General features: G+C 42.2%; 1 long non-coding RNA gene across 1 annotated transcript in view; it reads left to right on the top strand.

Moving 5' to 3' along the window:
• LOC128311241 (uncharacterized) overlaps positions 1 to 23,610 on the top strand; it is a 61,450-nt gene extending 37,840 nt beyond the window's left edge. Inside the window, exon 4 of the long non-coding RNA XR_008289429.1 lies at positions 20,682 to 23,610. This is a non-coding gene — a long non-coding RNA (uncharacterized LOC128311241). The remainder of the gene's footprint in view (positions 1 to 20,681) is intronic.
• Positions 23,611 to 27,352: the final 3,742 nt, after the last annotated feature.

Raw genomic sequence — 27,352 nt, 5'->3', positions numbered from 1 at the left:
AGGTTGCTCTGAGGACACGGGAGCCCACCTTATCCCGATAGCTAGCCCTCTCAGAGTGCTGACCTCCAGCCCCCCTTACACTGGAGCCACTGACTACACATTAACTGAACATTCAACCAGGCTTCCTGCTCTCAGCACCACCTTTACCTCTCTTTCACATCCACTGGGTGCTACCAGGTCCTGAGCGTTTTGGAGTCCTGTATAAATGAATTTGCTTCTTACTTTCCCTTGGTTTTAGCATTTTGGCCTGCTAAGTTAGTTACACATGCTGCTCTGCTTCTCAGCTTTTATGTGTATGTATGTACGAATGTATGTATTCTTTCTATTTGGTTGCTCTTCCCATTATTTTGGGGAGTTAAGCCTTTAAAAACCCATCTCTGGTCATATCAGGAGAGTTTTAAAGGGGCAGAGGGTCTCTTCAAGTGGAAGCCATCATTAACTCTAAAAAATCTTTCTTCCCACCCTGCTCTTCCCTGTTCCTGGGACACTTTTTGGGAATGTGTTGGTGGTTCATGGTCTAGTCTATGGATATCAACTTTCAATTCACATTTTAAACATCTATTTTATGCACCAGTATGTTCTCAATCAGTTTCTTAATATTTGCTTCTCATTCACTGAATTATTCTTTCCTATTGAGATTATTTTACTTTTGTGATTAGAGTTTAATTTTCAGTATTTTGAATCCAATTTTTAAAAAATCTTCATCTGTTCTTGATTCATAATTGCCTGTTTTTGCTGCATAATTTTTTGGGGGGCATATTGATATTAGCCATTACTATATCTCATTGAGAATTTAGACCATACTATTTTTTTATTATTATTTAAAAACATTTTAATTTCAGTATACTTTACCTACAGTGTTATATTAATTTCAAGTATATGATATAGTGATTTAACAATTCCACACATTACTCAGTGCTCAACATGGTAAGTGAACTTTTTGATCTCTTTTATCCATTTCACCCATTTCCCCACCTACCTCCCTCCCTTATAACCATCAGTTTGCTCTCTATTATTAAGAGTCTGGGTTTTTTTGTTTGTCTCTCTCTCTCCTTTTAAAATTTATTTTGTTTCTTAAATTCCACATATGAGTGAAATCATACAGTATTTGTTTTTCTCTGACTTATTTTACTTAGCATTATACCCTCTAACTCCATCCATGTTGTTGCAAATGGCAAGATTTTATTCTTTTTTATGGCTGAGGAATATTCCATTGTGTGTATGTTTGTATATCTCACATCTTCTTTATCCATTCATCCATTGCTGGATACTTGGTCTGCTTCCATAATTTGACTACTGTAAATAATGTCTCAATAAGCATAGGGGTGTATGTCTTTTTTGAATTAGTGTTTTCTTTGGGTAAATACCCAGCAGTGGAGTTGCTAGATCATATGGTGATTCTATTTTTAACTTTTGAGGAACCACCATGCTGTTTTCCACAGTGGCTGCACCTGTTTGCATTCCCACCAATAGTGCACAAGCGTTCCTTTTTTACCACATCCTCATCAAAACTTGTTTCTTGTGTTGATTTTAGCCATTCTCATAGGTGTGACATGATATTTAATTGTGGTTTTGATTTGCATTTCCTTGATGATGAGTGATGTTGAGCATTTTTTCATTTGTCAGTTGGCCATTTGTATGTCTTCTTTGGAGAAATGTCTGTTCATGCCTTCTTCCCATTTTTCAATTGGATTATTTGTTTTTTTGACTTTGAGTTTTATAAGTTCTTTATATATTTTGGGTACTAACTCTTTATCACATATGTCATTTGCAAATATCTTCTCCCATTCAGTAGGTTGTATTTAAGTTTTGTTGATTGTTTCCTTTGCTGTACAGAAGCTTTTTATTTTGATGTAGTCCCAATAATTTATTTTTGCTTTTGTTTCCCTTGCTGCAGGAGACATATCTAGAAAAATGTTGCTGTGGCCTATGTCAGAGATTACTGCCTATGCTCTCTTTTAGGATTTTTATGGTTTCAGGTCTCACATGTAGGTCCTTAATCCATTTTGAGTTTATTTTTGTGTATGTGGAAGAAAGTGGTCCAGTTTCCTTCTTTTACATGTAGCTATCCAGTCTTTCCAGCACCATTTGTTGTAGAGACTGTCTTTTTCTCACTGCATACTCTTGTCTCCTTTGTCAAAGATTAATTGACCATATCATCATAAATTTGTTTCTGGGCTCTCTATTCTGTTCTATTGAACAATGTGTCTGTTTTTATGCCAGTACCATACTGTTTTGATGACTATAACTTTTTAATATATCTTGAAATCTTGGATTATAATATCTCTAGTTTTGTTCCTTTTAATATTTATTTGGTTATTCAGGTTTGTGTGTGTGTGTGTGTGTGTGTGTGTGTGTGTGTGTGTGTATGTGTGTGGTTCCATACAAATTTTAGGCTTGTTTCTTCCAATTCTGTGAAAAATGTTGTTCGTATTTTGGTAGAATTGCATTAAATCTGTGGATTGCTTTGGGTAATATGGACATCTTAACAATTTTGTTTTTCCAATCCATGAGCTAGACCATACTATTTTAAAGTAATTTTTTTTTTTTTTACAGAGGATTGGATTATTTAGAATCCTGTAAAAGGGAGAAGCACCTGGGTGGCTCAGTTGGTAAGGTGTCCAACTCTTGATTTTGGTTCAGGCCTTGATTTCACCTTTTGTGAGTCTGAGCCCCACATATTTGGGTTCTGTGCTGACAGTGCAGAGCCTGCTTGGGATTCTCTCTCTCCCTCTCTCTCTTTGCCCCTCCCCCACTCATGTTCTCTCACTCTCTCTCTCTCTCAACATAAATAAATAAAAGTAAAAATAATCCTGTAAAATGGAAATCTCTCATTTGTTCAATTTGTTGGCTTTCCCCCCCAGTTTTATAGAGATATACCTTGACATATAACACTGTGTATTATGGTGTACAACATGTTGATTCGATATACTTACATACTGCAAAATGATTACAACCATAGCATTAGCTAATACCTCCATCACATCATATAATTACCTTTTTTTGTGTGGTGAGAGCATTTAAGATCTACTTTCATAGCAACTTTCAAGTACATAATACAGTATTATTAACTATAATCACCATGAGGTATATTAGATCCCCAGAACTTCTTCATCTTAAAACTGAGAATACCCTTTGATTTACCTTTCCCCTTTTCCCCCACCCCCTAGGCCCTGGTACTAATCACTCTACTCTCCGTTTCTATGAGTTTGGCTTTTTTATTCTACATATAAGTGAATATAGTATTTGTCTTTCTCTGTCTGATTTATTTCACCTAGCATGATGCCCTCAATGTCCATCTGTGTTGTCTTAAGTGGCAGGATTTCATTCTTTCTCATGGACAAATAATATTCTATTAAATATATATATTCTATTATATATATATATGTGTGTGTGTGTGTGTGTGTGTGTGTGTGTGTGTGTAACATTTTTATCCATTTATCCATTGATAGACATTTAGGTTGTTTTCATATCTTGGCTATTGTGAATAATGCTGCAATGAGTGCAGATATCTCTTCAAGATCCTATTTTTACTGCCTTTGAATATATATTTAGAAATGGAACAGCTGGATCATGTGGTAGTTCTATTTTTAATTTTTTGAGGAACCTCCATACTGTTTTCCACAGTGGCTGCACCAGTTTGCATTCTCACCCACAGTGCACAAGTGTTCCCTTTTCTCCACATCCTCACCAACATCTGTTATGTCCTGTCTTTTTGATGTGGCTATCTTTTCTGACATTAGTTTTACTGACTTGTTTTGGAATTTTAGTATCTGTGAGCTGAGGATGGGGGGCAGTGTTTATGTGTCTCATCTTATTCTCATTGTGCTTGCACGTACACTTTCCTTTACTCCCCTCAGAGGACCCACAGGTCAGAACCAGAGTTATACTGATGACTTAGAGCTCTCCTTCTCCAGAGGTGTTGTAGGTTGGATTCCTAAGATCACAGGCAGCTTCCTATGCTTCCTCTTGCCTCCCTTCTAGGTGATGGGGGAGATGTCAACCCCAGTTCCTGTTTTACTGCAGGAGCATGGCTTTAGTCTCCCAGCATCCTCAGGGACCGTTATCTTGCCCAAGCTCAATAGACCTAGAGCAGCAGCTGTTTTTGTATTGGGTTGTAAGGTTTCTGTGTGTTTTAATCTCACCTTCTCAGTAGTGTAAGCCTTGTTCTATTTATATTTTTTGAGTGAGGTTAAGACTTGATCATTGTTTTGGGGGTAGATGAAGGTTCTGTGTGATTCGTAGTACCACCTTGCCCCCAAATCACGTCCTTTGATTCTGTGGTATAACAATGTACAAGACACACCTCCTTTTTGCTAATATCTACATCTTTTATAGCATAACTTTCACAAATTACTGAATTATTAGGCTAACAGAGCTCAGGTCTCTATACCATAGATCCCTTCTCAAAGCTTTCTGCAATAAAGTTTCAAGTAGATAGGGAGTTAAGGGGATAATGAAACTGTTCTTCCACAAACTAAGTGTTTTTCAGGTCAGCACAATTATTTAACATTGATTTTATTTCTGAACTTATGCAACTTGAAACCTTTAAAGGTCTTGGACTTTAGCTGTTGTCTTGAAGGCTTAGCTCCAGACTTTTGCCTCCTTCATGATGCCTTTTCTCACTTCTTGGACCCATCTCCTCCTATGTTTCCCCTACTGCTGCATACAGATGCAATCAGAGTTTGTACCATATAGTGTCTCAATTATGCACATTTTGGGGGTTGAGCTGTAATTGTTCTATGTGTATTTCAGTCTTACCTCTTCAATAGTGTAAGTCCTGCAAGGGCAGACTGTGTCTTGTTACTTCCATGAACACATTGTGATGGTTTATGTAACAATAAGTGGGTATTGAGCAAGGACTTATTTTCTTGGAAATGAATGGAATGGCTTCAGCCAGCAATGCTACCCTGGGTGTGCTGATTCGGACACGTGTCTCAAGAAATACCTCTAGGACCAGAATGCATCTCATAGTGTGATCTATTTCATGTATCCAGTGCCATGTGGTGTTATTTTATCAGAGAATCATAGGATTGGAAGGGACATCCAATCCAGTGGTTCTCAAATGTTTTTTTAGTCAGGGAGCACTGCCTTAAAAAACCCTACTATAAAATGGATAAAAGAGGTGGTGGTAAAGCTGTTCTTTTTACATGGGATCCTGGGGAAAGATATAGACACATTTTGCCTCCAGGCCCTTACCACTCTCTCCTCTACCTCTTGGGATGTGACCCAATGTGTACCTGGAGAACCCAGAATCCACAAAGCATATTTAAAAACCTTGATCTACTCCATATCCCTTATTTGTACAAACAGACCTATGGAGGAAAAATTTCTTGTTTAGTCTCATGGCTGGTAGCTGAGTCAGATATAGGACTGGCTCTTCATCTGATTTCCTTCTTACTGCCCTTTCCACTCAACCAGAGTCTCCTAACAGAGGTAGAAAAAAACAAAAATTTAAGTTGAACTGTTAGTCAAAATTTTATGGAGTGCTCTCTTCTTTTTATGCCATACCTCCATATACCTCCTTCTCTGGTGAACCCTAGTAGCAAAGCCTGCTCAAGGCACTGTTAAACCCAGTAGCTTAGTCCTTAGGGACAGACGACCTCCTGTAGACACCTGCTTTATTCAGGCTTCCAGAAATTGTGTCACTGAATGCCTATCAAAGCTTAACGATTTAACTTAGCCCAGTTCTTCCTTCCAGTCTCTGACTTACCCACAACATCCCAGTCCAGGAAGTTTTTGCTAAGAGTATAACTGAGCAGAGGATGGTGGGCATTGGTGGGGCGGGGCGGGGGGGTGGGAAGTGGTGTCTGAGGGTCTCAGGTATGGGCGAGAAGGTTTAGAAACATGTTAGGTTTTATGGTTTCCTAGGTTAAAAAAAAGATTCTATGAACTTCTCTACCAAATTTCTGAAGTTGAATATACAAATAGTTCATCCAAAAATCAGACCAAGATTCTAGGCAGATTCATGATTTAAAAAAATATATTCAGGGGCACCTGGGTGGCGCAGTCGGTTAAGCCTCCGACTTCAGCCAGGTCATGATCTCGCGGTCCTTGAGTTCGAGCCCCGCGTCGGGCTCTGGGCTGATGGCTCAGAGCCTGGAGCCTGTTTCCGATTCTGTGTCTCCCTCTTTCTCTGCCCCTCCCCCGTTCATGCTCTGTCTCTCTCTGTCCCAAAAATAAATAAACATTGAAAAAAAATATTCATAGAAAAGTCAATAATTAGATTTCTTAAAAGAAGTTAACAATCTTCAGGATATGGAAGAAAACTATGGTAGACAATAGCTATTAAGCTTTCAGATATCTTCAGCTAAATTAATGAGCATATTTAGACAGCATTACAGTCTGAAAGGCACAGTTAAGGATGTCATCTCATTGAACCTTTATACCACCACCAAGAAGAAGGTCTTCAGAGAACTATTTTATAGATGAGTAAATTGAGATAAATAATAGCTTGCCCAAAGTCACATAATTCAGAGTGGTGAAAATAGGCCCCTCATCCAGATGCTTCTATCTCTGGATTTCATATTCTTTTGTGCCCTTTAAAAGGCAGACTGCTGGACAGGACAGACCATTGATCTGAGCCAGTTCGGTAGTTTTTATGTACAGTGATGCCTCATTAATCTCATATTACTGGGGAATGAGCTGTTCTACATAAGTGAATATTTCATGTAATTGAAGCATTAAGCACTAAAGTTTAACATAAAACTTAGCCATTTTGAAGGGAATCTTTCTGGTTTGTATCAGATATTTTTGTTCTGTAGGTCACTTCCTGTGCCAGCCCCATCTTCTCTGTCCCCGGTGTTGTTTGTCTTTTGCAGAGCCAACCCTGTCCAGGCCTGGGGCCAATGAAACCATGCGCCTGGGTGTGCATGGATAGTCCCTACCTCTGTGGAAATGGGAACCTGAATTTGGGCTTCCATTTGCTTATTGAAATGTGGACAGATTTAAGCCTGAGGACCTTCATGATCACTGAGCTGTCACTACACAGTCTCACACCATCATGTGCCTGGACAGCAGATGTTATTGAGGGTTTTTTGTAGGCATCTGCTGCTCAGTTATCTATTTGAGACTATGGAGACTGAAGTACAGGCTGATTATTGTGTAGCAGAACTGGAGGCCCAACCCATACTCTCCACTGCCATTTTACCCAAGATAGAGCCATGCTTCAATATTCTTGATAGTTTTGAGTCTCTTAATTAAAGACTCGTGCCTCCATCTTATGTCAAGAAGCACACACCCCAGAGTATCTTCACTGTGTCTCACCTTGCCCCATTGGACATGACCCCTTGGACTTTGGTGGTGGCTCAGGTCATCTTGGGTTTGTAGGTCTGGTCAGTTTTCCATCCTCACACTATGGTCATTCTACTCTTTAGGTGAAAACTTCAAGCAAAACCACTGGCTTGGATCAGGCTATTTATGACAATCTGATTTTATTCTTAAAGTCACTTAAGATTTTTACCAAGATAATTTCTTTTTTCTTTTTTACCAAAATCACACGGAGTTAGAAGGTTTTTAAAGGAAAACCAACAGGGGCACATAGGTGGCTCAGTTGATTAAGCGTCCGACTCTTGTTTTCAGGTCAGGTCATGATCTCACGGTTTGTGGGTTCAAGCCCTGCAGAGCCTGCTTGGAATTCTCTCTCTCTGCCCCTCCCAGCTCACTCACTCTCTCTCAAAAATAAACAAACAAACAAAAAAGGAAAAACAGCAAACCAACCAACCCAGAAATCCCCTGCTCTACTCCTCCCTAAACTCATGCTAGTCCTTGACTTATCAAATTTTATCATTTTACACTTTTTACTGGTTTTTTATTATGAAGATGAGGGCTTTGCATCCTTATATGATCCAATATCCTTGCTTTCCCTCATATTTTTAAAATAATTTGATAATTATATCAAAGTTTTAGTTAAAGCAATGTTCAATGTTTGCCTGATTTTCTGTCTAGTGTTTTGTGATGACATTTCCTTTCTTGTTCAAAATGTTTTGCTTCCTGGAATTAACAATTATTTTCTCCACCTACTTATTTGTCTATGTTCTTATCACCATTTATTTTCAGACTTTCCAGCTCCAATGACTATCATTTCCTGTCCAGCCCAAAGCATCAGCTTTTCTTTGTTCTTGGAGATGTTCCTCTGAGAGTCCTCTGTCCTCCTGCTCCTTTCTGACCAAGCTGGGCTCCACACACGCTGTACAGATGTGCTCCCAGCCCTTCTAGTTGCTTCTCTCCTGAGATGTGTTTCTTGTCTCCCAAATCCCACCTCTTTCTCATGCTTGGTATATGCCCTAATTTCAATAGAGCACATCCTTCAGTCATTTCTTGAGAAAGCACACATGAGACACATCTTCTGAGACCCTGAAAGTGTTTTTATGTATTATTATCTCTTCACACTTAATTGGTGGTTTACTGGATGTAGAATTCTGGGATGTGAATATTTATTCCGAGTTGATGCTGTTGCTCCATTGACGTTTCACTTTGTGTTGTTAAGTCAGATGACATATTTACAGTCGTTTATGTGAACTACTTATTTATGAAGATTTTAGTATCTTCTCTTTATCCCCAGTGGTCTGAAATTTTACATCAGTGCAACTTGACATGGTGGTTTCTTTATGCATTGTGCTATACATTCCGTAGGCTCTTCTAGTCTGAATATTTATTTCTCCCAGTTATGAGAATATTTTGTGCATCCACATTTTGATAATTTCTTTTTATTTTACTATGTTTTATTTTTCTGGAACTCTATTACACAGTGGTTAGACTTCCTGGGCTGATTGATACTCAAATTTCTCTCTATTATCCTATTATTTATCGGTCTTTTGGTTCAGCTTTCTGAGAAAGTCTCTTGACTTTACATCCCAAAATTTTATTGAACTTTTTCTGTTGAATCTTTTATTTCAGCTATCATCTTGTCAAATTTTAATGCTTCTAATTTGTTTTCTATTTCTTAAAACATACAGCATTCTGTCCTTTTTTTCCATGAAGAATATTTCCTCCTATCTCTCTAAGGATATTGGTTACATATGTTCAAAGTTTTCTTCTCCCTTCACTATCTTGATTTCCTCTGAGTTCCTTTTGTTAGTTTCTTTTGGCTTTTCTTTTTCTTTTTTAATGTTTATTTTTGAGAGAGGGCACGTGGGGGAGGGGCAGAAAGAGAGGAGCAGAGGATCCAAAGGGGGCTGTGCACTGACAGCAGCAAGCCCAATGTGGGGTTTGAACTCATGAACCATGAGATCATGACCTGAGCTGAAGTCAGACGCTCAATTGACCAAGCCACCCAGGCACCCCTGGTCTTGGTTTTCCTTATTGGAGGCTTCCAATAATACTTCCAATATATTTGGTCTGTTTTTATTGGAGCAGATGAGTCACTTTTGTGGGAGAGAAGCAAGGCTTGTCAACTATGATGTGGCTGGATGGGGATCCAGTTGCTCCTAGGAAAACCCTGTATGAGAGTGTAGCATCTGTAAATACTGAGCGTCAGTATTTAGAGATCTTTTCTCTGGGTACATTCTGTTTCCCCAGATAAGAATCCTCCAGTTTCCTGCCTTGTTCCAGTGCCTCTGATTTGAGTCTTTTCAGGGATCTGAGGCCTGACCTGGCTGACTTCTCACTGGCTTCCTTCTGTGGTCCCTTGCTGTTCTGCTTTATCAGCTCTAATCATTTCATTTGATACTTTCTGGCCTAGAATTATTGGCTGACATCTCTTGTCCACTGTGGATCTTTTCCTTTCTCTTTTTCCTTATGGAAATCACATACACAGATATCACTTCACTGTCATTTTAAGTAGGGTATTGGGAGGGAAGCAGAGATAACATCTGTGTTCAGTCTCCCATGTTGAACCAGATGTAATCATTTGCTATCTCAATGAGAGCTTACTGAGCTTAAATTTCCTTTGCTGTCTTGGCCACCCACATGGATATTAACTGCAGTGTGTACAAGTCTTTGAGAGGCTCTTTAGGTGTGTTTGGTCATTTGAACCTCTACTAAGTGTTCCCTGACCACTGTACTTAAAAGAATTGTATCTGCTTTTTGTAGGTAGTACTTTCATTCATTCATTCATTCATCCATCCAAATATTCATTCATTTACTATTCATTGTGCATATACTATGTACTGGACACTGGGTATACAGCAATGAAACAGATAAAGTCCTGACTTCTTGAAGTTTTCTGTTCTCCCCTTTGGGCTTTCACTTCTTATCATTGTCAGCGTTCTTTCCTGTTTCATCTAATTTTCCCCTTCTAATGTGTTGTGAGCCCAGCAAATAGAGCAATCAGGTTACTAGGCTGGTGTAGGAAGGAAGAATAAATTGATTGTGAGCATGGGCCTACCAGGTTCTGGGAGGCATAAAGTGTATGGATTTTGTAACATCGACTTATGCTTTTCATGGGTTCTTTCTTTCTTTCTGCCCTACTTTTGATTCATGGTTGTATTTTTGATCGTTAAAATAGTCAGATAAGGGGCTTCTGAGTATAGAAATTGTTTAGGATCATGGAATTTTAGAGCTGGGGGATATCTTAAGGGCACACAATAAAATCTTTTTATTTTATAGTAGTTCATGCCTAGAGAAGTAAAAAGAATTGCTCAAGGTCACATGGTTAGTGATTGACTGATCCAAGGCTGGAACTGAGATCCTTGGGGGCTTTCCATGAAGAACTGCTCAGATTTATAACCTTAAGAAGCATGCATGGAAAATTAGCTGCGAGTTCAGATAGTGGGGAATCATGCCAGCGATGGGGCTCTCTCTTCTGAAGGAGGAACGTGGATCTCATTAAAATACCAGGGTATCTTCAGCTTGAGCCAACCCAAGGCTGGGACAGGAGGAGGTTTAATATCCACACCCCTCTTATGTGTAATGTAATTACATTTTCACTTCAGCGTAACTGGAAAAAGAGCTTGAATTTACACTGCACACGATTTTTACATGTTTTCTGCTGATCACTGCTTAACAAGGTATTTCACAGGAGAGGTTTGTTAGCTTTAATAGCCCTTAAATTACTTATGGCAATTACCTGCCTCACTTTCAACTCCATGGAGGTTATTAAAATGCTCTCATGGCAACTGTAAAGAAATATAAAAATAGGTAAAGATGAAATTATACTCTTTCCCTGAAGGCATTTTCTCGGAATGTATTTGCATTGCTTTTATACAAGGGGATGCATTTAGTTCGAGATAAATACTCTAACCACTGAGGCTTAATCAACCTAAGAGCAGACGTATCTCATTTAAGAAAATTTTTTGTCATCCCACCAGGTTTATTCCAGTGCTATCTTTGCAGAGGTAACTGAGAAATATTTTGGTTGAGACCTAATAAGCATTTGTTGAGCCTCTAGCATTGGTCAGGAACTCTACCAGATAATGTCACATATGCTGTTTCATTTGAATTTGGAGAACCCCTGTGAGTAATGTGATATTATACCTATTTTACAGATAAGGAAACTTAGGCTCATAGAAGTGAAGTGAAAATCATAAGATCACATAGCTAGTAAGTATAATGGATGGGATTCCAATTCAACCTTGATTCCAGCATGATTTGTACAGTATCACAACTACCACCTACTAATTCGATGCCCTTACCTATAAACAGAGCTACTTCCGGGGTATTGTTTACAGGTTTCGGGGGAGGTGTTTTCTTCCAGCCAATCCCTCACATTCTATCACTTCTTCTACTCCTGTAGGCTAAGTGTTTTCTTTCTGGGATTCTCTTGTGGAAATCAAAATGTAAGTTACGAGTCTCTAACTTCTAATGCCTTGCTACTCAAAGTGTGATCTGTGGGGCAGTAGCATTAGCATCACTGGGATCATGTTAGAAAAGTAGAATCTCAAGCCCCACCCCAGACCTACTCAGAGTCCACATTTTAACAAGATCCCCAGGTGATGTACATGCACATTCAAGTTCTAGTATGAGGGAGTTTGCCAGAGACTTCTGTTTGAGGGTATTGATCGTTTGGAGGAGTGTGGAGGCAGAGGGAGAGGGAGAGAGAGAGAAAGAGAGAGAGAGAGAACTCAGCAGAGGGGAGAGGTCTACTTTATGGAAGAACTTTGCATATTATTCCTATCCACATCACTATGATGTCTGGGACCTGCTCTAAGTAACTAATATAGGAGGGAAGTAGTCAGTGCATATGCATGCTGCAATTATTTCCTTATGATGCCTGTTGTGATTTTTCCTTAGAAACGGCCTGCAGCATTTTCATGTGAAATGGGTAGAAGACCTCTCCAAACTATGCCTGCCTCACATTTACTTTTCATCCTGTCTTCTTCCTGAGCTCCAATCTCTCTGTGACTTATTTCTGAGCATCATAACCCAATGGTCTCATAGAAGCTTGTAACTCAAAATACCTAACTCCAACCATATCACCTTTCCTCCTCTCCTTCTACATGTGTATTTTTACTAGTGGCCAACAGTGACATTTATTTATTAATCCAGTCAGTCATTCTGCAAGGAGTTATTATGCAGGTGCTATGAATTGGTCACTGTTGACAATCCTGTTTTTAAAGACTGACACCCTACCAGGGCAGATGAACACAAACACACAATTACACTGCAATGTGCTAAGAGCTAGGGTTAGGCTACACTGTTCAGTTCAGCATCAATTAGCCACATGTGGCCACTGAGCACTTGAGATGTGGCTGGTGTGAATTAAGATTCCACTATTCCAAAGAGCTAGAATGAAAAAAAAGAGAATGTAAAATATCTCAATATTTTAGAAATATGATAATATGTTGAATTGATACTCTTTTGGATATATTGGGTTAAATAAAATGTATTATTGTAATTAGGTTCACCTGACTCTTTTTTTTTAAATCCAGCATCTAGACAATTTAAAATGACCCCTTGGCTGGCATTTATACTTTTATTGGCCAGTGCTCCCTATGGGTTCTGGAGTGTAGTAGAACCACAGAGTGAGGGAAGGTTTTGAAAGGGTGAAGGGGCAATAGGAGTTCTCCAGGTAAAGGAGGGAATTCCCTATGGCTTTAGTGACCAGGAAAGCAGTTGAGTTGAAAGGGGATTATCAGAACTATTGCTTTTCCATTACCAGCAACCACATAGCAATGGAGGATGATGGGAAGCTTCATGATGTGTCCTGCCAAAGAAGCAGCATTAGCTCTTCTGCCAATTCCAGTATTGAATTGAGCCCTGCCCCTGCCTGGTTGTCCCACTGCAGGGCTTTCTAAAGAATCACCCTCACTTTCCTGCACTCTCCTTAAAGTGGAGACCTTGTTTCCAGCTTCAGGCTGCAGTGTGAGAAAATGAAATAAAATTCATTTCCAGCTGCAGATTAAGGGCTAAGGATAGTTCAAGGTTTGTGTGTGTTGTTCCACTGTGTCTGCTAAGTGGTGACTTAAAATCAATTATAATCAAATGGAAAGAGGCAGAAGTTGCTGATTCCTGTGACTCTTGGGCAGGACGGGGGAGGCCAGGATTTTTCTCTCTCTCTCATTTTTTTCCCTTAGGTAAAACTTGACACTTGAGATCCCAGGTTTCCTGTGTAGATGAGACTTTTGAGGTGTGGCGCAGTTACAGTACATGGGGAACGTCTACTCCAAATCTGTAACAGGACTGTGGACTCGCACGTGGGAGGGAAGGCCCATCTCTCGGTAGAGCATCGTCTGCCCTCATTGTTGCCTGTGGGTCTATTCATCTCTTTTCTGTTTTGGGAAAACACGGGGTCCCCTGGGAGGTCCCAGGACTACAAAAGGCAAAAGGATGAGATGGGGGCCAGAGACCTACGTAGCCTTCCAACCTGTGTACTCTAGATTCGTCTTTCAGCTTGAGAGAAAGACCTTGTAGGGGAGAATAACTTGAGATTTTACCTGTAGACTGTGAGCTGGTTCTAGGCAAAATGTGAAGTTTATTCAGTAAACAGGTATCAAATCATTTCCCCATGCCAGGCACTGCTTGGGGGTGGAAGAAAAGGAAGAAGGAAAACACCATAATTCTGTGAGATAGGTATTTTTGTCCCTATTTGATGGATGAGGAAACTCAGGTTAAATTCTTTGCTCCAGATGTTCTTAAACGCCAGGTCATCAACCAGGGCTTCGTAGTCTTATCCTCTCCAAAGCCTCTCCCTAACACCCTCTGCTTAGTCTCTCCATTTCCCCTCTGTTGAAGTTCCAGGGTAGTTAACCTGACAGGGAGGGATTGAGAAAGGTGGAGAGGACAGGTTCTGAGCACCCCCTTCCTTCTCAGTGTGTATTTTGAGGGGTAAGGGATGGAGGTTAGGTCTTGAGCGAGCAAGTTTAGCGAATCCTGCCAAACACCCTCTTCCAGACAGCTGCTTTTTTAGGTGAAGGGAGGAAAAACTGCTAACAGCACAACCCTCTTTATTTTTATTCTTCTTTCTTCTCTGACTTTGCGTCTCGGAGACTGACTACAAATATGTTTATGATATAAAGTAAAATTTCCTCTAGTTTATCATATAATACACCATAATCCCCATCCTCCAGGCCAACCAGAGCACCTGGAGAGCACACAGTTCTTCTGAACTCCGGCTGCCAGATGTCTGAATCCAGCCCTGAGAAGTCAGCTTTGAATTTCCAGGAACCAAACTGTGAAAATATCAGACATATAAGTAGAATAAGTTTATACCTTTTGGCTGATAAATATTTATCAAGTGTGTGAGGTATTTTTGCTGAAACCATCTGGTAAATCTACCTCTCCTCTCCACTCCTTCAGACATGCCAAGGCTTAATGCCTGAAGACCTCTTCCAGACTGGATATTTATACCCACCCCCACCCCCAATTAATATGTTGAAGCCCTAATCCCTAATGTGATGGTATTAGCAGGTGGGGAGGGAATTAGGTTTAGATTAGGTCATTAAGGTACAGCACATGATGAGATTAGGGTCCTTAAAAGAAGGGGAGACACTGGAGCTCCCTTTTTCCTCCATGTGAGGACACAGCAAACAGGCAGTCATCTGCAAGCCTGGGAGAACCTGACCACACCAGCACCCTGATCTCAGACTTGCCAGCCTCCAGAACTGTGAGAAATAAATGTCTGTTGTTTAAGCCACCCACTCTTGGGATTTTGTTGTGATAGTCTGAGCTGATGAAGACAAGACCTAAATACCATGTCAAGGTGAGCATGAAGGAAAGGAAGGGTTCAACCATCAAAGACAAAAGGCAGCTAAGGAGGACTACAGAAATTGTCCATTCTGCCCCTTGTTTGACATATGTGGAAACTGAGGCCAGAAGAGGGGAACTGGCAGAGTAACATGCCATGTGGTAGGTGAGGCCAGGCTGAAAGTGGGATCTCTGAGGGCTGACCCAGCTCTGTCTCCGGGAGAGATGGCAGGGGGCTGCCTTCAGGGAGGTGCTTCAGGTAGAAAGCAGAGAACATAAAAATCTCATAGCCGCTTTCATCAAAGATCTCAGTCCTTGCTTTGAGCTAGGAATGCTGTGATGTGTGGAGGAGATCACACAGGTGTAGATGGAAATTTGGTATTCAGCTCCACACTCCACCACGGAAAGGTTTTGTTACCTCAGAGGAGGCTCTGAAATTTTCTGTACCTCCCTCTCCTTGTCAGTGAATGAGGGGCCTGTTGGACTTGCTGGATTAAATCAGGTAAGGTGTGGAGAGACAAGAGACCCTCTGGAGAATCCAAATCAATACCACACATGAAAACAAAGCAGGCTTTGAAACCTCTGAGTTCACAAAGGAAAGTTTCTTTGCTGCTAAGACAAGTTAGAACAACACAAAAATGGTTAAAACTAGTTCAGGAATTTTCTTTTTTCCCTTCAGATAGTTTTGGCATTGGGAAGGGATTTTCCCATAGTACCTCTGGGCATAACTGGATCATTATGAGGAGGAAAGAAATATGAAGGTAAACGGGTTTGCCTTCTGTTGGTTGATTGTTAATTTGGAAAGCTCCTTTTCACTTTCTATCCTGGCACTGAGGACTCATGCTCCTGACTGCTCATGGCTACCAAATTGAGTCCACTCTTCCTGAGACTGAACTGTCATTCTGGAACCTTCCTCCTTCCACCCCAACTTATGTGTGCCTTGTCTACCAATCCTCACCCTCACCCCCATTCCTTCACAGCCTTAGACACAAGTGCTTGAAGCTGGTTAGCTAGCTAGATCCTGTTCTTTTGTTGTGTTGGAGATCAATGATTTCCTCACAAGAGAGGCTAATGCTCTGTGGTCTGGGACAAGTAACTTACCACCTTGAAGCCTCCATACTTTAAAAAAATTTTTAATGTTTATTTATTTTTGAGAGACAGAGACAGAGTATGAGCATGGGAGGGGCAGAGAGAGAGAGAGGGAGACACAGAATCCGAAGCAGTCTCCAGGCTCTGAGCTGTCAGCACAGAGCCTGACACGAGGCTGCAAGCCACGAGCTGTGAGATCATGACCAAAGCCGAAGTCAGACACTTAACCGACTGAGCCACCCAGGTACCCCAGAAGCCTCCATTTTTTTTTAATCCATGAATAACTGGGCCTTACTCTACCAACCTAAAGATGGTTGCAAAATTCAAAACCCATGTGAACTGATGAATGAAAGGTCCTTGTCAAACTGTAGCATGCCTTATAAAATGTAAGATAGCGTTATTAAGTACTTTAAAGAAGTAATTCTCTGAGCTCATGTCACGTTAAGGGGAAGATACTTGTTGGTAGTCGCCCACCCTCATTCCACCAGTGCACCTCCTGACTTGCCCACGTAGGCCTTGCGTTTGTCTGCCTGTGCCTAAGTCTTGCCCTACTCCTTTGTTTACCTTGCTTTTGTCTTTCTTTCTCTAGGGATGGGATGGGAGGGGGTGCCCAATGTGATCTAACCCTTCATGCATACTGACAGAGAGATGGAGCAATGACAAGCTAAAGCAAGTCTTACATGAGCAGAACTGGGGGCAGAAACAGGAATTTGTCTGCTAGTCCTTCCAGGAGCCTGCGTGAACGATGGACTGGACTATCCTGGGAGCAGATGCTGAACAGGACTTTTCAATTGCCCAGAATTGGCACTCGGGGTCCAAAAATGAGGGTGAAGAGGCACCAAATAAGCCACATTCTTAAGAGAGAAGTTAAAAATGCACCCCCCTCTTGGCCCAGCCTTACTGAGAGGTGGCAGCTGTCATGGGCAATGTTGCCTGCTCCCGGCTGTTCAGGAGTTCATGGCTCTGAGAGGAGAGGACAACGGGGAGGGGAGAGAGTTATCAGTGTCCAGAACCTCAGGTGCTTCCCTGCTCTCCCTGCTGGGGAGAAGAAGGAGTGTATTTTCCCCTCCCTCAGGCTGCAGGAAGACAGGGGAGGGCTCCAAGAGTATCATGTGCAAAGACTTTAGGTGCCTGCAGGAAGGGACAGATGATGTTTCATTTTCTAGAGGGATGTTCCTTGCTGATCTGTTCCTGGCCATGTGTGCAGGGGACAAGAGTAAATGTCATGGAAAAGTCTGCATTTATGTTGTTTGGTGGGCAAAGACGTGAGGCTTTCGTCTGAGTAAAGGGAACTGAACAGAGGGGTCAGCAAACAGGGCTGCCAGAGGACCCTAGCAGAAGACACCGTTGGGTTCGCTCTGGTGGTGGTCTGCAGGGAGTGGATGATGGGGAGCTGGAGCTCCCTCTCCTACAGGGAACTGTGCTCAGGGAGTCTTTATAGCCTCCTCCAAGAAGGCCTTGTGTGGGGTCCCTATGGGAGAGCAAGCACTTGGTTTCCTGACACATGGGGGCCAATCTCTGCCAGGAGTGCAGCTACAACCAACAGTGAGAGTGCTCTGTGAATCGCAGTTGAGTAGAGAGACATTCGAACCTGACCTCACCCTCCTGCACCCTGAAGAATGAAGGGGAAGGAGGCACCCAGAGCTAGACCAGGCCCTCCTCTCCTCCTTTGCTCCAAGAGTCAGGGTCCCTGCTCAGGCCAGTACTTAGCTGAAAGATGGACTGTGAGAAAGGTTTAAAACTGGACCAAACAAGTTCCAATAACCAGAAGAGTCCCCAAAGTTGTAAGTGTTCAGCTGTCATTAAGAGGTCTGCTTTCCAGTGGGAAGGGATAGAGTGGTTAAAAACGAAAACAATTTGCTGCTTGCACCTTCCGTTGAGCTGTGACACCTCAGGAAACCACCTGCACTGAGGAAACGGGCAGTGGGAGTGAGATAAAATGGAAACAGCATCTTGGGTAGGCATTTCATTGCCCACATGCCTCTGTGTCCTGCCTTTTTCCCTGCTAAAGCACTGAACTTGTCCCTAAGACCTAGTATAATGAGCAGTCCACCAGAAGTGGGTTGTAGCACATGGGACTATCAGCGTGACTTGCCCCTGACATGTCCTTGGCAGCAGCAGTAAGAGGAATAAGCCCTGAGGTCCCAGGAGCCCTCAGAAATGTCTATGAGTCGATGTCCTGAGGTCTTGCTCAGAAAGTCACTGTCCAGGCCAGATGTGAGGTCAGTGGAAGCCTCCAGACTTCTGCTCAGGAATCGGCTGTCAAATAGCTCTCCTGGTCTCTGATCTTGATACAAGCACATGTGTAATTTTGCAGCCCTCAGAACTTCGCTTGTCCTTCAGAATGATCCGGCTGGGAACCCTTCCCATCGTCCCTTAACCAAGGAGCAGCCTTGAGCGGGTACCGTTGTCTGGCTCTTTTCCTTATACTTCATTTTTGGTTTGCAGCCCGAGGAGCGCCACCTTGACAGATTATCTTGAAAGGTGTTAGGGGACTGAAGGCCACAAGGTGGCAGCAGAGGACCAGCCTGGTCAGAGGCTACTGGCAGACTGAGCAGGGAGACCCCATGGGGGTAGGGAGATAGAGTTTCCTTATCACAAGGGCAGGTTGGAAAGGAAAGGGAGTGAGCCAGCATTTTAGGGGGCTGGGACATCAGTTCTAACAGGTGTCAAAAGATTTCAGGATGGTGTTGAGGTGAGACTTAAATAGAAAGTCTAATAATCATGTATTGAATGCTTACTATGAGCTCGGCTCACTTCTTAGAACATCCTTATAATTATCCCTATGCTACTGAAATAGAGGTTCAGATTAATTAAACTACTTGCCCAAGGTCACACAGCTATTAGGAGCCAGGAATAAAATCAAGTCTGTCTAACTTTAAAGCCCGAGCTCTGAACCTGTGTTAAACAGTTCAAGTGTCAGGATAGACCAGTGGTTCTGAAAGTGTGGTCCTGGGACCCCCAGTATTGGCATTACCTGGTGACTTGTTGGAAATGCAAATTCTCAGGCCCCACCCCAGGTCTACTGAATTAGAAACTCTGAAATGGGGCTCAGCGTTCTGTGTTCTTAAAAGCTCTCTGAGGGATCCTGAAGCCAGTTCAAGTTTGGAAACCACTAATATAGACACTAGTCCAACCTGCTTCAATGCTGGGCTGTGGCTTTCCTTTTGGGAGCACTTCTCACTGTGTAGTCACTGCTCTGACCTGAGCTGGAATAACCTCACTCCTGAGTTTAGGCCAGCTGGCCCCAAAAGATAAAGTAGTTATTTTAGGGCTGTCCCAATTCTGCCCCTGACTTGCCAACATCTCTTTCTCTCCTTCAGCTGTGGGGGAAAAAAATCTTTGTGGAACTTGGAACTTTTCTCTTCATTAACATGACAAACAGGCTCCCTCTATCAAGGGCAGCCGGGTGAGACTAGCCTGGAATTTAGAATCTCCTTATAAATAAAGTCTTAGCTTTAAGCATTAATGAAAGACATGGGATCTTTATGGAGCCATTCATTTCTGATCTTGCCAATTCAGTAGCCAGAGAGTGTCTTCTGTCTTCGCCCCTGCCACTAATTATGGAACTCTGCCCTGATGTGCGGTAGTTCAGGTTCTTAGCAAAATCATTATTCATCTAAAAATATTATATAATATGTAAGACTGGAGGAAAAGACTCCACATTGTTAATACTTGTGTGGCTAGCTAGGAATTTCTAGGTGATTGTAACTTGTTTCTTTGTATCTTTATTTGTTTTTAACTTTGAAGTGTGTATAACTTTTTCAGGAAGAGAAGAAAATAATAAATGCTGATTTGTAAATGAGTCTTTTAATCTGGAAGATAAACCCAGTGGAATGAAAGTTAGGAGCCTGAAATTCCTGATGGGGATGATTTGACTAGGGAAGAGCTGTTTGAAATTTTCATATGATGATTTATTTTATTTTATTGTTTTTTAATTTTAATTATTATTATTATTTTTTTAGAGAGAGAGAGAGAGACGGAGCATGAGCAGGGGAGGGGCAGAGAGAGAGAGAGAGAGACAGAGACAGAGACAGAATCGGAAGCAGGCTCCAGGCTCTGAGCTGTCAGCACAGAGCCAGTCACAGGGCTCGAACTCACAGACTGTGAGATCGTGACCTGAGCTGAAGTGAGATGCTTAACTGATGGAGCCACCCAGGTGCCTGTTTCATGGAATCATTTAAAGAAGATCTCATTAATTTTCACTTTCTTCATGAAACTTGTGATCACATCCATAGGAGATAGGAGCCCTTCTGTTGAGGCTACAAAAGGACATTACATTAAGGACAATGTTTAGGAGAACAGAATGTTTACGTGGAGTTTGAAATACCGTCGACATTCTCATTTACGTGCCAGCAGTTGATATGCTTATTTTACACTTTTCTTAATATTCATTAGTCAGATCATAGGTAGTAACTCTCTGCATTAGCTCTTATCTCTAGCCTTGGAATCAGATTGTAAGATATACCCGTCTATCAAGTACACCAGTATATCAAGCTCTAAATATTTACAAATGTTCATCCTGACAGATCTGCAAATCCTGTCTCCAGGCTGAATCCCACACATTCAATGGGCTGGATGTTTGGTGCTGCAGAAGAACCAGAGCAACAAGATCTACTGGAGTGACCACCGCTCAGAGAATGGGCTTCTGGACATTGCAAAACTTTTTGGAAGCCGGGCAGCCCTGGGGAGGAGAGGATATCTTAAGGGCAAACTCGTTGTTCTCCAAGCACCCTTCCTCTGATGTCCAAAAACCACTGCCTGGCCCTCCTCAAAGGCAAGCTGGCTCCCAGACTCCCATTGGACCTCAGGGAAGCCTTTGAGGACAGAGGGCCACAGCAATAGCAGTTCAGTACAGACCAGCTGACCCCCATGACCTATGCCACTGAGGAGCCCCCTGTTCTTACCAGAAGGGAGAGTGGCTCCTCAGAGTCTGGGGGGAATGAACAGCAATACTGAGCCCTCCACTACAGGACTCTGGGCACCTAGGACCCAAGACTGAAAGATGTGTATGACTGAACACCATCTCACATAGACACTGGCCTCTTGCTTATCTCCCTCATTAGAATATAAGCTTCCTGAAAGCCAGACCTTGTCTCTCAACTCCAAGGTGGTTTCCTCAGCATCTAGAACATAGTAGACAGTATTCAATAAATGTGCACCGAAGGACTGTGTGAAGGTTATCATAATCGCTATGTTTATGGCATGCGTTGACACTTTCATTAAGTTACGGTACTTTTCTAAACATTCAAGCAAGTGTTTTCAGCAACAGCATGTAAGAACTCCAATAGCCAGTGTGCCAGTAGGGAACATCTACAATGATGCTGAGAAAAATTTTCCTTGGTACAAAAACCGCATGGACTCTTTACATCTAAGAACTTTAAAACCGTGGTTCCAACTTGTTTATTTGGTTAGCAGCGAGCTCTTTCTTCAGTGGAGATCTGAGGCAGAGACCCGGTATATAAACAAGATAAAAGTGGGGCTGCTCCATTCAAACTGGAGTAAGCGGAGCAGGGGGGAGATAGGAGTCTGAGCCTGGCTGCCTTCTGTTGTTTCCTCCAAGGAATCCTAAAGCAGCTCCCCGCAATGCCCAGGACAGTGGCTCTCAGCCTTGGCTGCAAATTAGAATCACCTGGGCAGCTGTAAAGCCCCAGACATCCAAGTCACACCCCATGAGCTGCCGATGCCTGGAGGGGAAAAGGGCCCATTATGCTCTGGTTCCATTGGTTGTTTACTGCTCTCTTGAGAGCTCACACGTGATTTTGTTTGATTTTGCCTTTCTTTTAGAAGAGAGTTGAGAGTGTAGAACTCAGAATCAGAAAGAGTAAGGATCAAATCCTAGGTCTACCACTTTCTAGTTTTCTGCATGTGGCCTAATTACTTGAATCCTTTATCTACAAAATCCATGAGAGGATAAAGTCTATCAGCGCAGTGGTAGCACCTGTCTTATCAGTATATCTAGTATTGGCACACAGGATAATCAATAAGCATTAGTTCAATTAATGACTAATTTATTAATTATTCATTGCCACAGAATGGATTCAATCTAGGTTTTAAAGATTCCCAACACTGTGCATGTAGTAGGTGATCAGAAAATGGTAAGCACTGTTATTACCTGGCCATCTCCTGCCAGATTCTCCTGCCCAGAACCTAGGTCTACTCTGAATGCACCCTCTCCTTTCAGGGGGCAGTTCACGGGCAAACTGGGCTCTAGACTCTTGATGCAGAGGCAAAGAAGGAAGAGGGCATGGGATGTGGATGTGTTCCAAGCCTGCTCAGGGGGAAGAACAGACCCAGGGAAGGAACCATCTCAACCACAGAAATGGGAGCCCATTCACTCATTTGTTCAATTCATTCTTAATTATCTTACTAGGTTTATCCTCTCTCTGTAGCCTTTTCTGATTCCTCCTGGCAGAATAATTAGTCCCCTTACCTGCGTTTCATGTCATTCTATGCATATCTTTGCTGTAACTCTTATCACATTATGTTGCTGATTCTCCTGCCTGTCCCCTATAATACTTTATGAGCTTGTTTGGAGAAGAGATTCTTAGTCACTTATCTTTGTATCTTCAGTCCCTAAAATAGTACCTAGTACCTAGCACCTAATAGGTCCTGAATTAGTTTTCTAAGTTAGATTAAATCATTGAATATGCTCTACAAGAATGCTTATTCTAGAGACTGGAGACACTACCACTTACCTACATTTGGACTTAGTCATTTGTTTCCCCATCTTCGACAATGTATGTTGGATTAATCTGTGTATGCTGAGTGTGATTACAAGAGTAAAAATCCTCTAGAAATTGCCATTTGTGTAGGGAATGCAGTGGTACTGCTCATAGTTGAAAATGAAGTCAACGAATATTGTGTACAGAAAAGACTTATTCTGTTTAAATGGAAAGGTGGTAGCTACACCCATCTCTCTTGCAGTGGATGTTAATGGGCACATTTCTCCACACTGCTACTCTTTCTTCCTATTAAGAAAGCTTGACTGCTGTAAGTCTAGGTGTCTCTCCATTCCCATATTCACTTCAACCCTGAGCAGGAAGAGTGCTTATTCATAAACCAGAGAAGAATAACTAGGCAGAAGTAGCTCAGCTCTTCCCATCCTTCTTGAATTTCCTGAGTGTAAAGAATGTTCTTCTCTGTTGCTCCATTCTGCCAGTTTGGCAGGGACCTCTCCTGTGCAGGGAGGCCTGCCGAGGCTTACTGTCACCTGTGACAGCATGAGGAAGTCTGTCATCATCACCTGGGGTGTAGTTAGAGGCCCTGTTGGCTCTCATATGAAGCTGTATCTCTCAACTTAAATTCTGTCAGTATTAGATTGATATTTTGGCCACCATTTTGTTTTGTATCTTATTTCTCAACTTGATCAAAACCCAGGTAGGGAAGGTGAGTACTATATATATATTTTTTTAATTTTTGTAATGTTTATTTATTTTTAAGAGGAACAGAGAGACAGAGAGCAAGTAGGGGAGGGGCAGAGAGAGAGGGAGACACAGAATGTGAAGCAGGCTCTAGGCTCTGAGCTGTCAGCACAGGGCCCGACGCGGGGCTCGAACTCATGAACCATGAGGTCATGACCTGAGCCAAAGTCAGACGCTTAATTGACAGAGCCACCCAGGCACCCATGTGAGTACTATTTTTTGAAACTACCTGAGACTCCAACAGCAGACACTCCATGGCATTTGACTTCATTTTGTATTTATTTCTATTATTTTTTAAAGTTTTTTAATGTTTATTTTTGAGAGAGAGACAGAGAGTGAGCAGGGGAGGGACAGAGAGAGAGAGAGAAGGGGACACAGAATCCGAAGCAGGCTCCAGACTCTGAGCTGTCAGCACAGAGCCCATTGCGGGGCTTGGACTCACAAACCGTGAGATCATGATCTGAGCTGAAGTTGGAATGCTTAACCAACTGAGCCACCCAGGTGCCCCAATATATTACCATTTAAAATTTTTTTTAAGTTTATTTATTTATTTTGAGAGAGAGAGGGAGAGAGAAAATCCCAAGTAGATTCTGCACTGTCAGTGCAGAACCCGACATGGGGCTCAAACTCACGAACCATGAGATCGTGGCCTGAGCTGAAATCAAGAGTCAGACGCTTAACTAACTGAGCCACTCAGGTACCCATGTATGTACTTCTAAATAAGGATTTCACTTAGCTTCTATCAAGCAAAAATATGAAGCCTAGAACGTCAATACATGGAAGATTTAACAGCAGGCCCCATGTTGGCATCCTCAAGCACAAAGCACAGGGCAGGGTTGGAGGAGTAATAAAGCATTGTATTTCTGGAGCACTTGCTCAGTAACAACTCAGGCATAGTCCCTCAGCTGGTAAAGATCTGAACCATTCTGTGAAAATCTGTCTAGGCAGAGTGCCTGAGGCATGGTAGAGATTCAACAGATGGTTAGGTGCAAGAGAAAATGAGTGGATAAAGAAATTGGTGAATGAACAAGAGAAATCCCGGTAAGAGTGAGGGGAGAATGGGGGTAAGAACGAAAAGGGAGAAAGAAAAGGAAATGAAATGCAGACCCATTTGGAGGGCCATCATTATTGTTAGTTCTCATAGGAGGCTGTTCGAAGTACAAAAGACTTAATTCACCTTAAAACACTTTTTCTTTCAAGATTCTTAGGGCCATTGAGTTTGCTCCTTAGCAAGCTAACCAATGCAAGATAGATTGAGAAAGTGATACAAGTGGTTTCTGCTCAGTGAGAACAAGATGATACTTAAAAAAAAAGTCTCAGTAGTGTTATGAGAACCTCAGCACGGTCACAGATGCCTCTTCCCATTCACTCACCTGGGAAATAGTTTATAAAGTCTGTATATTGTGATTTTATTTTACTCTTTTTTTAAAATTTTTAATGTTTATTTACCTTTGAGAGGGAGAGACAGAGCACGAGTGGGGGAGGAGCAGAGAAAGAGGGAGACACAGAATATGAAGCAGGCTCCAGGCTCCAAACTGTCAGCACAGAGCCTGATGTGGGGCTCGAACCCACAAACCATGAGATCATGACCTGAGCAGAAGTCGGATACTTAGCCGACTGAGCCACCCAGGCACCCCTTATTTTACTCTTTTAATAAACTTCTTGAGGTAGGCAGGATAGATATTGTTATCTCCATTTTATAAATTAGTAAATAGAGGCACATGAAAATCAAAACAATTATCCAAAGATTCCATTGCTATTAAGGGGAGGTCACTGGAGAACAAATCTAAAACTTCTGATGTAATTTCTAGGATTCCATGCTAAAGCTTAAATATTAGAACAAGATTTGTAAGGGGCATCTGGGTGGCTCAGTTGGTTAGGTGTCCGACTTCTGCTTAGGTCATGATTTCACGGCCAGTCTGTGGGTTTGAGCCCCGTGTCAGGCTCTGTACTGACAGCTCAGAGCCTGGATCCTGCTTTGGATTCTGTGTCTCCCTCTCTCTGCCTCTCCCCTACTCATGCTCTGCCTCTCTCTCAGAAACAAATAAACATTGGGGCGCCTGGGTGGCTCAGTCGGTTAAGTGTCCAAATTTGGCTCAGGTCATGATCTCGCGGTCTGTGAGTTTGAGCCCCGCGTCGGGCTCTGTGCTGACAGCTCGGAGCCTGGAGCCTGTTTTGGATTCTGTGTCTCCCTCTCTCTCTGACCCTCCCCCGTTCATGCTGTCTCTCTCTGTCTCAAAAATAAATAAACGTTTAAAAAAAAACAACAAACATTAAGAAAAATTAAAAAAAGAACAAGATTTATAAATTCATCATCACTATTCTTTCATAGAGTTTGTGACTAGTAACAAGTTGGTCAGGTATCTAAAGTTCATGCATGGTCCCATAACATCTACCCTTGCTACCAGCTTCACCCTCATCTTTCAGCAGGCTGGTCACATCTGGAAAGTGTTGAAGCAAGGGAAAGCATCTACAACTTCAGAAGTAGCATTAGCCAAGTGTAGGAAAGACCATTTCTTCAGATATGATTTGGAAAGTCTTACCCTATGATTGACATTGCAGAGTATACTTAGTAGTGTTGTCTGGGAATTACTGGTGGGCTGGAAGCTGATTACCCATGGCATAGCTTTGGGCTATTAACTGATATGGCCATTATTTTCATGGGAAGGTCTTGAGCTCTTATCTTTCTAGCTGCTAATGGAAGCTATTTTAAGGAAAATTAAAGGTTTTATTGGGGGGGGTCACAGAGTTTTTAAAAATTAGATATTATGCACAAACCTCTTTGTGGTAGAGTTCTTGGGGTGTGAGTATGTGTGTAGTTCCCAGGTCATGTTCAAGGTTTGTCTCTGATGTTTGGGAAAATAAGTGAGGAGGGTAGGTCACCTCTTCAAACTTTGTCAAAAGAAGTACTATGCACAGAGGCACAATTGAATTAGCTATTTCATTTGATATTTAGGTTTGGAAAACAGTATCTGAACAAATTGGTTAAATTCTGTGTCACAGAGAGGAGAGTGCCATTGGGAAGGTGCTATAGTTGGGGCCACAGCATCTAGGCTGGGCTGAATTATGGCCCTGGCCACCTGCAGATTTTGTATTTATTGTCTAGACTTACACTGCCCCAGAGAGGCACATGGGACTCCATGTCTGTTACCTGGATCTTAGAATGGCCCTGCAATGAAAATTGTTGATTTTTGGCTGCCTAGCTTCCATTCCTTCTCCTCCTAACAGCACCTTGGTTTCTTTCTGGGGAAATGGCTGCTCTGTCAGTGGATCAATAAAGGAAGGGACTGAATATCCCACCACAGACCCCTGTGAGTGATCCCTGGGGATTCTCTCTCAGCCCCTGACAGCCAGGGAGAAGCATATAACATAAGCTAGAGCTGTTGGATTTTCTCTGCCCAAACTCTGAACTTGAAGCCAAATGATAAAAATAGGAGGAATGGTGGGAATCTGTGCATCTGGCGATAGTGGCCATTGATAGTGGGGGGCAGAGAGTTGACTGGTGCTTGTCTTCATACATTCTAGAGCTGTCTTGTTTCTCAGGGCTACAAGCCTGGTTCTCCAGCTTCCTCAACCCTGTAAGCACCTCCACAGCCTTGGATAAATTCTTCTGCTTCAGTTGCTCAGAGTTGTATTCTATCATTCGTGATCACCAGACCTGAACTGCAAAAGCCCCTTCACCAGTTCCCTTTTCTCCAGAAATCCAGCACATTTTCCTAGATGGCAAGTATAACCATAACAAGCCCAAACCTGAACTTCTTTCAGTGTCTCTCTCT

The sequence above is a fragment of the Acinonyx jubatus genome, chromosome A3 (assembly GCF_027475565.1).
Source record: "Acinonyx jubatus isolate Ajub_Pintada_27869175 chromosome A3, VMU_Ajub_asm_v1.0, whole genome shotgun sequence".
NCBI lineage: Eukaryota > Metazoa > Chordata > Mammalia > Carnivora > Felidae > Acinonyx > Acinonyx jubatus.
This window is presented reverse-complemented; position numbering and strand designations above follow the sequence as displayed.